We start from the raw sequence: 14,630 nt of genomic DNA, 5'->3' as shown, positions 1-14,630 counted from the left end.
GATCGGAGGCAGTTGTGGGAGTAGCTGAGGTCCTTGATACATCAGTGTTGGTTTGTCCAGACTCGGTTGAGAAGAGCGAAGCATCAATTTTTGTGGGGACAAATACTCCTATTGTGAGGAGGCTAATGGGAGCCTGCAAAGAGAGAGTTGCAGAGAGTTTGTCTATTCACCCTGTGTTCCGAGCCGCTTTTGAGGAAATTCATGGCCACTGGGCTGAATGATGAGCGTAAGCGAGGAACCGTGTTGTACACCCAGTCCAAACCTGTGAAAGTAGCTAGCCTAACGGGAAACCCCAAATTTCCCAGAATGCCTGATTCCGAGGCCCTCTTGCCGAATGCTCCGGACGACCATGAGAAGGAGTCATGTGACGTTAATGACTAGTGCCCCTGTGAGAAAAACCGGGAAGACACTCTCTCCGAAAATGGGAAAGCTGACTGCTAAGTCATTCAATTTTAGGGACTCCCCGGCACCTGGAGGTTGGAAGAGGAGGCTGATAAGAGAAGATGTTGAAGCTGGAAGGTGCCTTTTCTACTGATGAGTTTATGTGGGTTGTTCCAAGACTACTTGCCACACCATCATCCCGTTCAGAGGAAGTTCGCGCCGACCAGCGGATGCAGAAGTGGAAGACGTTCGGCAGCATCTGCGAAAGCTGAAGGAAATTGGGATCATCACTGAGTCCAGAAGCCCCTATAAGTAATAGTGGTGGACAGCATGAAGAATGGGAAAGTACGAATGTGTGTGAACTATTCGACTCTAAGCAGGCATTCAGTCCCCAATCGAGGACGCGCTGGCCTATCTAGGTAGTGCGAAGTGGGTCAGTGTGCTGGACTTGAGAAGTGGATATTATCAGATCCCCATGAGTGAAGACGGCATTCATATGTCCACTGGGATTCCTCCAGTTTGAAAGGATGCCCCAGGGTGTATCGGGTGCCCCGGCGACTTTCCAGCGCGTCATGGAGAAAACGGTGGTGGATATGAATTTGCTTGTGGTGTTGGTGTACCTAGACAATCTCATAATGTTCGGGTCCACCTTGAAGGAAGATGAAGCGAGGCTACTGAATAGGCCGCCTGAAAGTTGAAGGGATAAAACTTTCCCTGGATAAGTGCCAGTTTTGCAAAACGTCTGTCAACTATGTCGATCACATAGTCTCACGAAATGGAATAACTTCAGTGCCGTCTAAGATAGAGGCGGTGGCCACATGACCAAGGCCCCAGACTGTGAGTGTCCTGTGCTCGTTCCTTGGGCTCTGATATAATCGGAGGTTCGTTAAGGAATTATCTAAAGCCGTTACCCTCCCTTGGGAAAGAAAGGGTGGAGGACAAAATGAGAGGAGGGTAAAGAGTGTCGTAGCCTTTCGGAGCCTTTTAGACCGAGGTGGGATGCGAAATGTGAAGAGGTCTTTCAGTTGGTGAAGGAGCTGCTGACGAATGCGTCTGTGCTGTCCTTTACAGTCCCCCGGTTGCCATATGTATTGCTTATAGATGCCATCAGAGAGGGCTTAGGGTGTGCATCAGGACCAGCGCATAGGGTAAGACCTGTCGCATTTGCCAGCCTGAGTCTTTCGCCCTCTGAGCGAAACTACGCCAACGACAAGTTAGAGTTCCTGGCATTGAAATGGGCTGTGGTGGATAAGCTAAGTGATGATCTATATGGTGTCAAGTTCGAGGTGAGGACGGACAACAACCTATTAACGTATATCCTGACCTCGGCGAAATTGGATGTCACAGGCCATCGGTGGTTAGCGGCGTTGTCTGCGTAAGATTTCAGACCAAGTACCGGCCGGGGGAGTCGTAACTTTGATGCCGGTGCTTTGTCCAGACGTGTACATGAAGGGCTGACAGGGGCAGAGAGTGGGAGGGCAATCCTGTAGTTAAAGTGATGTGCTGGATTTCCGTCATGCAAAAGGCACAGGAAATACAAGGGCAGAATCAAGCAGTAGATCACTTGTGAGCTTTTGATGGTGTCATTCCACAAGCTTACTACAACATGACTGCTCTCAAAACAAAGCAGTTGCCGGAATTGAGTCCTGGGGAAGTGGCAGCCGCTCAACGAGATAACCCATGCATCATATCGTTTGGTCAGCGGTTGCGAAAGGGTACTTGGCCCAAATGCACAAGATGAAACACTCTGCGATGTCTGAGTGCGTGGCCCAGACTGGAGTTGAGGAAACAGATTTTATACCGGGCCACGTCGCCTCCAGACAGGCCTCGGCGTTCCCAGTTGGTTCTGCCTGAGAAGAGTCAGAGGATTGTGTTGAAGGCACCTCATGATAATTCCGGCATTTTGGGGGTTGACAAGACTTATCGATTGTTCAGAGATCGGTTCGATTGAACCCGAATGAAGCTGGAGGTCGAAGAGTACTGTAAATCATGTATTCGATGCATAGGGATGAAGACGCTACCGACGCGGGCAGCTCCGTTATCCCATTTGCAGCTTGCGGGGCCACTTGATCTGGTGTGTATGGATCTCCTATCAATAGAGCCTGATGTCAGCAACATGACGAATGTCTTGTTTTTCCGGATCACTGCAGATATGTGCAAGCCTTTCCCGCCAAAGATTAGAGGACGTCCAGGGTGGGCCAAAGTGTTATGGGTTAGGTATTCAGTTTATTCTGGCCTCCCCAGGCGGGTTCATAGCGACCTGGGACGGAATTTCTAGAGTAGGCTCATACATATGTTACTGAACATGCTTGGAGTCGAGAAGTGCAGAATTATGCCTTATCAGCAGCAGGGTGATACCCAGCCCGAGAGGTTCCATCGGACCTTTGCTATGAAGTCAACACTTTGGATATCTGGTCCACTGCTGCAACTATACACAGAATGAAAATACCGAGTACTCCCCGTATTATCTGATGTTTGGGCACGAAGCGAGGTTGCCCATTGACCTCTGGTTTGGGACTGGCGGGGAAGATCTACAACAGAAGATTTATCTGAAGTTTATGGCTGATATGAGGAGGGAACTGTAAAAGGCTTCTGAATTAGCTGAGGTCTATGCTACGAAGCAGAATCAAGCAAATAAGAGCAGGCATAATCAAAAGGTTAAGTTATTCTAATGTCATGAAGATATGACTAATTTTACTGGGGGGGGGAGAGTGGAACACCCTGGGAGAGGTTTCACTGCTAACGTAATGGTCTTACAGTAGAAGCTGTGTTTCTGTTATACTAGAAGTAATGGGCGCTTTGGGCTGCGAGCTGCGTCTTTTGTTAGGCGACATATGAAGAGAAAAAACCCTGTAGAGAACCTATCGTAAGCTACTTCCCAGTGAGGGACTGTGATTCGATAGAGCCGGGCGCCAAGGTCGACTGAGGATCGATGAATATGAATTTGGAAAGAGTTGAACTCCAGCTTGTGCGCATTTGACTGTTCAATTATAATGGGCCCCTTTAGGTTTTTTTTAAACTAACCCTTTAGTAGAATTCCTTTAATCGTATGCAGTGTGCTGTCGGTTATTTCGTGGCACTGAGTTGTAACAGAGTAGCAAATTACACAGCACCCACACAAGTCGGGGTTTGCGGTGGGAAAGCCGTCTCAGTCTCACGGGCTTGGCGGGACTGGAGGGTGTCCTCACTAGACTTACGCAGTCAAGGAAATCAGCGGGGTTTCAGAAAGATGACACAACCGTGGCTAACAAGAGACGTCAAAACCAACATTCATGCCAAAGAGAAGGCATATAGTACAGCAATATTAGTGGGAAGTTAAGGATTGGGAAGCTTTTAAAAACCAACAGAAGGCGACTATAAAGTTATTAAGAGTGTAAACGTGGAACAAAAAGTATTCTAGCCAATAATATTAAAGCAGGTAACAAAAGTTTCTTCAGATACATAAGGTGTAAAAGAGATGTGAGAGTGATATCGGACCGCTTGTATAAAGTATGGTCGGTCGTATAGTCTTATGGTAACTCATAAGCAGATAATGTCTAAAATTAAAACAGACCTATTGAGAATCACAGCTGCCGGGGGATATTGTGCATGTAGGGAGGAAAAAGGACACTTATGTCAGGTATAGTGAACTGGCGTAAGCAAACTGACCGAACTTGGCCTGCTGAGTTCCTCCAGGATTTTGTGTGTGTTACTTTAAATTAGGACTGCGCTTACATAGTAAAGGCCAGAGCTCTGCAGAGTGTTGCAGATAAGCGAGACCATGGGTTGAAGGACCCGTTGACAGTAAGGCGAAGAAGGCGGTTGGCATTCTTGGTGAGATATCGGGCCATGACATTGATGAGATAACTTTGTAGCCAATTGAACTGAATGCAAACAGTTCTGCAGCGCTCTTCGACACATTGCAAAAGGATTCTACAGAAACAAATGTGCCAATCTTGTATTTTAAAAAAGTGCAGACAATGCCCCTGTTTGTAATCTATATCAACAGTCTGGAAGATACTGCCGTATACTGGATCAGCAAGTTTACAGATGACATCAAAATTGGGTGTTGACTGGACACCCACAGCATCATCTAGAAAAAATGGGCTGAAAAATGTCAGATGGAATGTAATGCAGAGAAGTGTGAAGTGTTGCGCTTTAGGAGAATCAACCAGGGTACCTCTTACACTTTGAGTGGTAGAGCACGGAAGAATGCGCTAGAACAGATGAATCAGTGGCGTCACATGAAACGGGTTCGTAAAGAAAGCACTTTGGCCTTATAAATCAATGTTTTGAGTACTGGGGTTGGAATGTTTTGTTGAAACTGTACACGACGTTGGCGATGCCTAATTATAGACAATAGACAATAGGTGCAGAAGTAGATCATTCGGCGCTTCGAGCCTGCACCGCCATTCTGAGATCATGGCTGATCATCTACTATCAATACCCGGTTCCTGCCTTGTCCCCATATCCCTTGATTCCCCTGTCCATTAGATACCTATCTAGTTCCTTCTTGAAAGCATCCAGAGAATTGGCCTCCACTGCCTTCTGAGGCAGTGCATTCCACACCCCCACAACTCTCTGGGAGAAGACGTTTTTCCTTAACTCTGTCCTAAATGACCTACCCCTTATTCTTAAACCATGCCCTCTGGTACTGGACTCTCCCAGCATCTGGAACATATTTCCTGCCTCTATATTGTCCAATCCCTTAATAATCTTATATGTTGCAATCAGATCCCCTCTCAATCTCCTTAATACCAGCGTGTACAAGCCCAGTCTCTCTAACCTCTCTGCGTAAGACAGTCCGGACATCCCAGGAATTAACCTTGTGAATCTACGCTGCACTTCCTCTACAGCCAGGATGTCCTTCCTTAACCCTGGAGACCAAAACTGTACACAATACTCCAGGTGTGGTCTCACCAGGGCCCTGTACAAATGCAAGAGGATTTCCTTGCTCTTGTACTCAATTCCCTTTGTAATAAAGGCCAACATTCCATTAGCCTTCTTCACTGCCTGCTGCACTTGCTCATTCACCTTCAATGACTGAAGAACAAGGACTCCTAGATCTCTTTGTATTTCTCCCTTACCTAACTCTACACCGTTCAGATAATAATCTGCCTTCCTGTTCTTACTCCCAAATTGGATAATCTCACACTTATTCACATTCAACGTCATCTGCCAAGTATCTGCCCATTCACCCAGCCTATCCAAGTCACCCTGAATTCTCCTAACATCCTCATCACATGTCACACTGCCACCCAGCTTAGTATCATCAGCAAACTTGCTGATGTTATTCTCAATGCCTTCATCTAAATCGTTGATGTAAATCGTAAACAGCTGTGGTCCCAATACCAAGCCTTGTGGCACCCCACTAGTCACCACCTGCCATTCCGAGAAGCACCCATTCACCGCTACCCTTTGCTTTCTATCTGCCAAGCAGTTTTCTATCCATGTCAATATCTTCCCCCCAATACCATGAGCTCTGATTTTACCCACCAATTTTCTATGTGGGACCTTATCAAATGCCTTCTGAAAATCGAGGTACACTACATCCACTGGATCTCCCTTGTCTAACTTCCTGGTTACATCCTTGAAAAACTCCAATAGATTAGTCAAGCATGATTTGCCCTTGGTAAATCCATGCCGGCTCGGCCCAATCCTATCACTGCTATCCAGATATGCCTCTATTTCATCTTTAATAATGGACTCTAGCCTCTTCCTCAGTACTGATGTTAGGCTGACAGGACGATAGTTCTCTGTTTTCTCCCTCCCTCCTTTCTTAAAAAGTGGGATAACATTAGCCATTCTCCAATCCTCACGAACTGATCCTGAATCTAAGGAACATTGGAAAATGATTACCAATGCATCCGCAATTTCCAGAGCCACCTCCTTTAGTACCCTAGGGTGCAGACCATCTGGACCTGGGGATTTGTTAGCCTTTAGTCCCATCAGTCTACTCATCACCGTTTCCTTCCGAATGTCAATCTGTTTCATTTCCTCTGTTACCCTATGTCCTTGGCCCATCCATACATCTGGGAGATTGCTTGTGTCTTCCCTAGTGAAGACAGATCTAAAGTACTTATTAAATTCTTCTGCCATTTCTCTGTTTCCCATAATAATTTCACCCAATTCATTCTTCAAGGGCCCAACATTGTTCTTAACTATCTTCTTTCTCTTCACATACCTAAAAAAGCTTTTGCTATCCTCCTTTATATTCCTGGCTAGCTTGCGTTCTTACCTCATTTTTTTCTCCCCGCATTGCCTTTTTAGTTAAGTTCTGTTGTTCCTTAAAAATTTCCCAATCATCTGTCTTCCCACTCACCTTAGCTCTGTCATACTTCTTTTTTTCTAATGCTATGCAATTTCTGACTTCCTTTGTCAACCACTGTGGCCCCTTTCTCCCCTTTGAATCCTTCCTTCTCCGGGGGATGAACTGATTTTGCACCTTGTGCGTTATTCCCAAGAATACCTGCCATTGCTGTTCCACTGTCTTTTCTGCTAGGATATCCGTCCATTTAACTTTGGCCAGCTCCTCCCTCATGGCACCATAGTCTCCTTTGTTCAACTGCAACACTGACACCTCCGATATGCCCTTATCCTTCTCAAATTACAGATAAAAACATCATATTATGGTCACTACCTCCTAATGGCTCCTTTAATTCAAGATCGCTTATCAAATCCTGTTCATTACACAAACTAAATCCAGAATAGCCTTGTTTCTGGTCGGCTCTCGTACAAGCTGTTCCAAGAATGCATCCCGTAGGCACTCTACAAACTCCCTATCCTGGGGTCCAGCACCAACCTGATTCTCCTAGTTCACCTGCATGTTGAAATCCCCCATAACTACTGCGACATTACCTTTGCCATATGCCAATGTTAAATCCATATTCAACTTGCACCCAATATCCATGCTACTGTTTGGAGGCCTGTAGACAACACCCATTAGGGTCTTTTTGCCCTTACTGTTCCTCAGTTCTATCCACACAGGCTCTACTTCTCTTGAACCTATGTCGCCCCTTGCAAAGGACTGAATCTCATTCCTCACCAACAGGGCCACCCCACCCCCTCTGCCCGCATTTCTGTCCCTACGATAGCACGTATACCCTTGTACATTCATTTCCCAGGTCTGTTCTCCCTGCAGCCGTGTCTCCGTTATCCCAACAACATCGTAGCTACCCATTCGCACCTGAGCTTCAAGCTCATCCGCCTTATTTCTGACACTTCGTGCATTCCGATATAGAATTTTTAGCCCATTTCTCCTCTCTCTGTTTAAATCGCTGCCTATTGTGCTTAACCCAGCTCCCCGAACTCCCATCGGGCTATTCGCCCCTTGAATTTTGTTGTCCTTCCTAAATTTACTTATTCTTTCTGCACATTTAACTCCATGTTCCGTCAGACCATCCTTCTGTACATTTGTCCTCCTTATCACTTGTTCCGCCTCACCCTTCTCTACTACACACTTAATATTCCGGAACCGTGTAGTCCCCACCTGTCGCTTATTCTTCATCTCGCTATCCTCTCTCACATTCTGGATCCCTGCCCCCTACAAATTTAGCTTAAACTCCCCCTCCCCCCCGAGCAGCACTAGCAAACTTTCCTGCAAGAATGTTAGTACCGCTCCAGTTCAGGTGTAAACCGTCCCGTCGGACCAGATCCCACCTTCCCTGGAACAAAGCCCAATTATCTAAAAACCTGAAGCCCTCCCTCCTGCACCATCCTCTCAGCCACGTATTAGTCTGTATAATCCTTCTGTTCCTTGCCTCACTCGCACGTGGCACAGGTAGCAATACTGAGATTGTTACCCTGGATGTCCTGCCCTTCAGCTTCACACCTAACTCCCTGAACTCACTACGCAGGACCCCCTCACTCATCCTACCCACGTCAGTGGTCCCTACATGGACCACAACATCTGGGTTCTTGCCCTCCCTCTTGAGAATAACCTACACCCGATCTGAGATGTCCCGGACCCCGGCACCAGGGAGGCAACATACCATCCGAGACTCCCGATCTTCCCCACAAAATCTGCTATCTGCCCCCCGACTATAGAATCCCCTATCACTACCGCTCTCTTCTCTTCCCTCCTCCCCTTCCTAGTCGAGGGTCCAACCTCAGTGCCGGAGATAGGACCACTGCAACTTGTTCCTGGTAATTCATCCCCACCAACAGTATCTAAAATGGTATACATTGTTGATGGGAACGGCCACAGGGGTGCTCTGCTCTCTCTGTCTGCTCCCCCTGCCTCTCTTGACTGTCACCTATTTGCCTACCTCCTGTCTTTTCGGTGTGACTACCTCCCGATAACTCTTATCTATTTCTGTCTCTGCCTCCCGAATGATCCGTAGTTCATCCAGCTCCTGCTCCAGTTCCCTAACTCGGTCTGATAGGAGCTGCAGCTGGATGCACCTTTTGCAGGTGTGGTCTTCAGGGACAACTGTGTTGACCCTGACCTCCCGCATACTGCATATGGAGCACACCACTGCTCTAACTGTCTCCCCCATTACCTGATCCCAGATTAGTCAGAGTAAATGAAAAAAGTACCTACAGACCTTACCTTTTTTACCGCAGCAAGCACGTATTCAGGCTCACTGATTTCCTCTCACCGAAGTCCCCTTGCGCCGAAGCCCGCTGAGCCAAAGCCCTGCACTCTGCTCCCGCGCAGTCCGCTGCCCGCTCCTAAAAGTGGGCCTCTTTTTAAACTCCGCGCTCGCCGCTGACGTCACCCGCGCCTGCGCAGTTTTACCTTCCTCCTCTGGTACTGTCCAGGTAGGTCCGACAGTCTCGGCCTACCTACAACGGCTGATCCTCCGATCCTCCGATCTCCAGTCGTCTGTCGACCTCGTGCACTCCTTGCTCCCGCTCCGCTGTTCACACCGACGCTGCCCGCTCCTAAAAGTGGGCCTCTTTTTAAACTCGTAGTAATTTTAAATTTGTTGTACTGTATCCAGTTTTGATCACCATTCTACAGGAATGATGTAAATAAGATTGAAAGAGTATAGAGAATAAACACAATGATGTTGCCGGGATCTGAGAACCTGAGCAAGAGGGGAAGATTGAATATGTTAGGACTTTATTCCCGAGAACGTAGAGAATTAAGGGGAGATTTGATAGATGTATACACATTTATTAGGTGTATAGCTATGGTAGATGGCAGCAGGTTCTTGCCAGTGAGGCTAGAGAAGACCACAACTAGAGGTCATGGGTTAAGAGTGGAAGGTGGAATGTTTAAGGGAACAACTCTTCGATCAGAGGTTGATAAGTGTGTTCACTGTGTTGCTAAAGCCAGTGATGGATTCGGTTTCTATTACAACATTGTAAAGAAAATTGGATAGGTACATAGATGCAAGCTTACGGAGGGTTATGGTCCGGGTGCAGATCGCTGGCAATAGGCAGATTAGTGGCTGGGTACGTAGCTTGCTGACTACAGCCTCTTTTATCTTGTGCCTCCAAATACACCGAAGCCACAGACTGAAAAATCGACTCAAGCGTCTTCCCAGCCTCTTGAGGTCAGACTATATGGCCTATAATTCCCTTTCTTCTGCCTCTTTCCCTTCTTGAAGAGTGGAGTGACATTTGCAGTTTTCCAGTCTTACAAAGCCATTCCAGAATCTAGTGATTCTTGAAAGATCAATTCCAACGCTTCACAATCTCTTTAGCCACCTCCTTCAGAACTCTGTGGTGTACGGCATCTGGACCAGCTGACGTGTTGACCTTCAGAACTTTCAGTTTCCCAAGAACATTCTCCTTAGTAATGGTAAGCTGACACTCTGCAGGAACTTACTCCATACTGACACATACAACATCCTCCATACTGCTTGTGTCTTCCACAGTGAAGACTGGTGCAAACTTTTTGTTCAGTTCGTTCGCTATTTCCTTCCCTCGCATTACTATCTTTAAAAAATCGTTTTCAGGCGGTCCGATATACACTCTCGCCTCTCTTTTACATTTTATTTATCTGCATAAATGTTTTGTACACTTAGTAATATTATTGGCCAGCTTACTTTCCTATTGCATCTTTTCCCTCTTAATGAACTTTTTAGTTGCCTTCGCTTAGTTTTTAAAAGCTTCCCAATCTGACTCCCAACTATTTTTTGGCTTATTCTATGCCCCTCCTTTAGCTTTTACGTTGGCTTTGACTTCTCTTGTTAGCCTCTGTTGTGTCATTTTGCCTTTAGAATTCCTCTTCCTGTTTGGGGTGTACATATCCTGTGCCTTCTGAATTGCTGCCAGAAATTCCAGCCATTGCTGTTCTGCCCTCATCCCAGCCAGTATTAGTTTCCTGTCAATTCTGGTCAACTCCTCCCTCATGCCTCTGTAATTCCGTGTACACCACTGTAATACAATACATTTGACTGTATTTCCTTCCCAAATTTCAGGGTGAATTCTATTATGTTATGATCACTTTTCCCTAAGGGTTCTTTTACCTTGAGCCCGCTGAACAATTCCGGTACGTTGCACAACACTGAATCCAGAATAGCTGATCCCCTAGTAGGCTCATCCACGAGCTGCTCTAAAAAGCCATATGGTAGGCATTTCAGAAGTTCCCCCTTTTGGAATCCAGCACCAGTAGGACTTTCTCAAATCTACCCGCATATTGAAAGTCCCTTTTGAGTACTGTAATATTGCCCTTTTGGCATGCATTTGCTATCTCCCGCTGTAATTTGTAATCACATCCTCATTACTGATTGGAGGTCTACATACATCTGCCATCAGGATAGTTTTACCCTTGCAATTCCTTAGTTCTACCCACTATGCCACCCCTTTCTAATTATTGATATTCTTTTTTTATTATTATCAACAGAACCACGACAACAACCACCCTCCCACTGCCCACCTCACTGTCCTTTCGATACAATATGTATCCTGGGAAGTAAGCTCCCAGCTGCAATCTTCTTTTAGCCATAATTCAGCGATGCCAATAACCACAGGTTTTCCGATAAAAGAAGGATAATCGAGTTTTTCGAGACAGCATTTCATTGCTGAACTTAACCATCTGCGGGTTGTTTTCTAAAAACAATGCTAAGTTTGTAGTGAGTGAATGATAGGGGAAAGTGCGTTTAATTGCGGAAAAGAACAACTGTGCGGAATCGTCACAAACCCTTTTGATGCCGACGTGATAATTTGAACACTCAGCCTTCTGATCTGGAGCCGGACGCGCTACCATTGCGCCACGAGGTCAAACAATGCCGGAAGGTTGGGAATGCACTTACAGTTTGAAAACACCCCCACAAACTTTCAGAAGTCTATGACCAGCTCTGGCTGGACGTAGTACTGGACCAGTGTAATGCCTCATATACTAATGGTAAATGTACACAATTAATCCGACTGTGTTCTCATTGTGCCTGAGTCCTTAGACCTGCCTACAATCAGCACTTCGCCTCATCGTGAGTTTCTTTCTCACCGTTTATTTCTTTCCGTTTACACAGTACGGCCTATATTGATAATTTCTGTTTCTTTTTCTTTGCCTTTCGGATTTTTAAAGATATTTGAGACGTCCTTTCATGCTGGAGAGCTGGACAAACATCGGCAGTGTGCTTTGGACAAAGGATGCACGCGTCCGCTCAAGCGGGACAGGGTAATCGGCGGCCAATGTTTCTGTAGAGCAGTGTCATCACGTTCGCCTACACGTGAAATATTCCTGCTTCGAATGCAAACAGAACTACTCTGATATTTTCTAATTGAAGTACCAGGAAAGCTTGACACCAGACAAATATTCAATTAAATGCAGCTTTTGATCCTTCCACTACCATCAACACTTCTTCACCTACTTCCCGCCGTTTCAGTGCGCGCACGTGTGACGTTACTCCGGATCTTTCCTCGGGTTTAGTCCCGAAGCATTCCCCATGAGTGCATATAGCCGCAAGGCAGAGAAGGATTGAGATCAGAATTTGCCTTCTCCTAGATGAGTTGCCAACTCCGCCCTACCTTCCCGTAGCAATGGGTTTTACGGCGCAAGTGTTCTGCATTTGCTCCTTCTCCTTCCGTATTCCTTGTTTTCTTTCGGTGTCAGGAAACAAGTGAATATCCCCGTTTCTTTTCATTCTTCTCCCTTCTCCCTTCTTTCGCCCTTCTCCTGAGCTCCACATAAAGAGGTCTGCGATGCTCCTTGTCGGTAACCATCTCTCCTGATTATCCTATTCCTCTTAATATGTAAACAGAATCTCAGATTCTGATCATCTGCAGGTCGTATTTCCTGCCGCACATTCCCCTTCACGTCACGGGAACAGAAGGAGGCACGAGGATTATTGGCAAAAACTGATGCTTTCTAGCTTATTATGTCAGTGCAATTCCTCAGGTAAATGGAAACCGGCTACAAGCAGGTTCGAATCTGCTCTATTGGATTTCGAATCCAGCGCCTTAAACACTCGGCCATCACAGCGTCGCGCTGAAATATTTAAGTGGAGGTCGCATACCATGATGGAAGTAATGCTTACTATGGAGACAACGAGAGTAATACATGTGTAATTTAATTTGTAATTTAGCTAAGATAAACCCGAAATTAATTCTGAAGCAAAGCTAGAATAATATAGAAGAAATCGAAAGTGAATGAATGAATTTGAAAATAATCCATCTGAAAATATTCATCGGAAATGTGTATTTGCTTTTCCTTAAGTAACACAGTAATTCATATACATGTAAGGCCATGGGTCAGATTTTACTGCTAAGATTTTGCTGCTAATGCTGTAGGGTATTTCTGTAGGATTGTATTGACTTTATTTCTTACGTCCTTCACATACATGAGTAATAATCTTTACCTTATGACACCATCTGCGTGTGTGATATGCAATTTATAATCATTTGTAATAAAGAGTATGTACAACACGACAGTCAATACAGTATAGCAATCCAATCGTATCAGTGTGAATTAATCAGTCTGATGGCCTAGTGGAAGAGGCTGCCCTGGAGCCTGTTGGTCCTGGCCTTTATACTGCGGTACATTTTCCAGTTGGAACAGGTTGTGATTGGGATGTCTCGGGTGCCCAATGATCCTTCGGGCCCTTTTTACTCATCTGTCTCAGTAAACGTCCTGAATAGTGGGACATTATTTATGCCAGTTCACCATACATGCATCTTTTTTTTCCTTTACGAGACTCCTCAATATCCCTCGTCAACCGTGGTTCCCTAATGCTGTCATAACCCATCTTTACACCAACAGGTGTGAATTAGGTTGACAATTTACCTGCTTATATGTTACCTTAATTAACGATCGCCTGATGATTCCGGTGTTTCGAACTGCAACGCAACTTCATGGGTAAGTGCTTTGTGGAAGACTATAAATAATAGTTTCGACTTGGACAATATATGATCAATCCGTTTTCTTTCTCAGGAACAATTCATTCATCGCTGGTTGTCTAATTTCAAATAAAATTGACTCATCCTCAATCACCTTGAATGCTGCTCGATGTGTTGAACATCCTGATATTGATGAACATCGCACAGGCCGTGTTGCACACTCTCCTTCACGTCAGTGTCGCAGATGAGACACTCAGTTCAAGGGCAAAAACTGGTACTTTTCAACCTAAATCTTCAGCTTAAGATAAATGGAAACCAGCTGCGAGCAGGTTTCGAATCTGCACGCAGAGACTCCATTGAATTTCGCATCAATTATCTGTGACTGCTTGCTTTTCGAATCGATGTCATATATCAAGAGCAGACTTTTCACTTGAAGTATAAACATTACCAGTTCCAAGGAAGGTTTGTGCGGGGTCCCGATCCCAGTTAAAATGGGCTCTTGCAAATAGACTCATGCATATTTATTGAGTCGACAGATTCCAGGTAGAAAAGTAACATTATTTCTGAAATATAGAATACAAACTTATAGATCTTCGTTCAGAGAATGGTTGAGTTACAAGAACATGATTAAAGTAATGAAAGAATTTAAGGAATTTGAAGGCAACCATTGGTATAAAATATATTCCTACCCACAAACGTCCGCCCCCTTTGGTAAGACTGACAAATCAGAATCAGAATGTTTTGCGGCAGCTGTATATTGCAATACATAGTATATATTTTTAATATATAACTGATGATATACTATATATATATCACTTATAATATACTATAAGTGATTCACGTGTTGAGTGAAGGAGTTGAGTATTTCAAATAATGACCTGTTTTTCCTACTTTCTCCGCCATCGTTTAGCGATCTATATCGCTAGAAAATTGAATCCAGACTGAACAGCGACTCTGGTGGGACTCGAACCCACAACCTTTGAATTCCTTCTTCCCACAATTCTAGAAGTCCAACACGCTATCCATTGCGCCACAGAGCC

The 14,630-nt window shown here is 45.3% G+C and overlaps 1 non-coding gene across 1 annotated transcript; it reads right to left on the bottom strand.

Moving 5' to 3' along the window:
• Positions 1-14,539: 14,539 nt before the first annotated feature.
• trnar-ucu (transfer RNA arginine (anticodon UCU)) lies at positions 14,540-14,630 on the bottom strand. Its single transcript is given in 2 exon segments — positions 14,540-14,575; positions 14,594-14,630. It is a non-coding gene; the product is annotated as a tRNA-Arg (tRNA).

Source organism: Hemitrygon akajei, chromosome 11 (genome assembly GCF_048418815.1).
Source record: "Hemitrygon akajei chromosome 11, sHemAka1.3, whole genome shotgun sequence".
Taxonomy (NCBI): domain Eukaryota; kingdom Metazoa; phylum Chordata; class Chondrichthyes; order Myliobatiformes; family Dasyatidae; genus Hemitrygon; species Hemitrygon akajei.
This window is presented reverse-complemented; position numbering and strand designations above follow the sequence as displayed.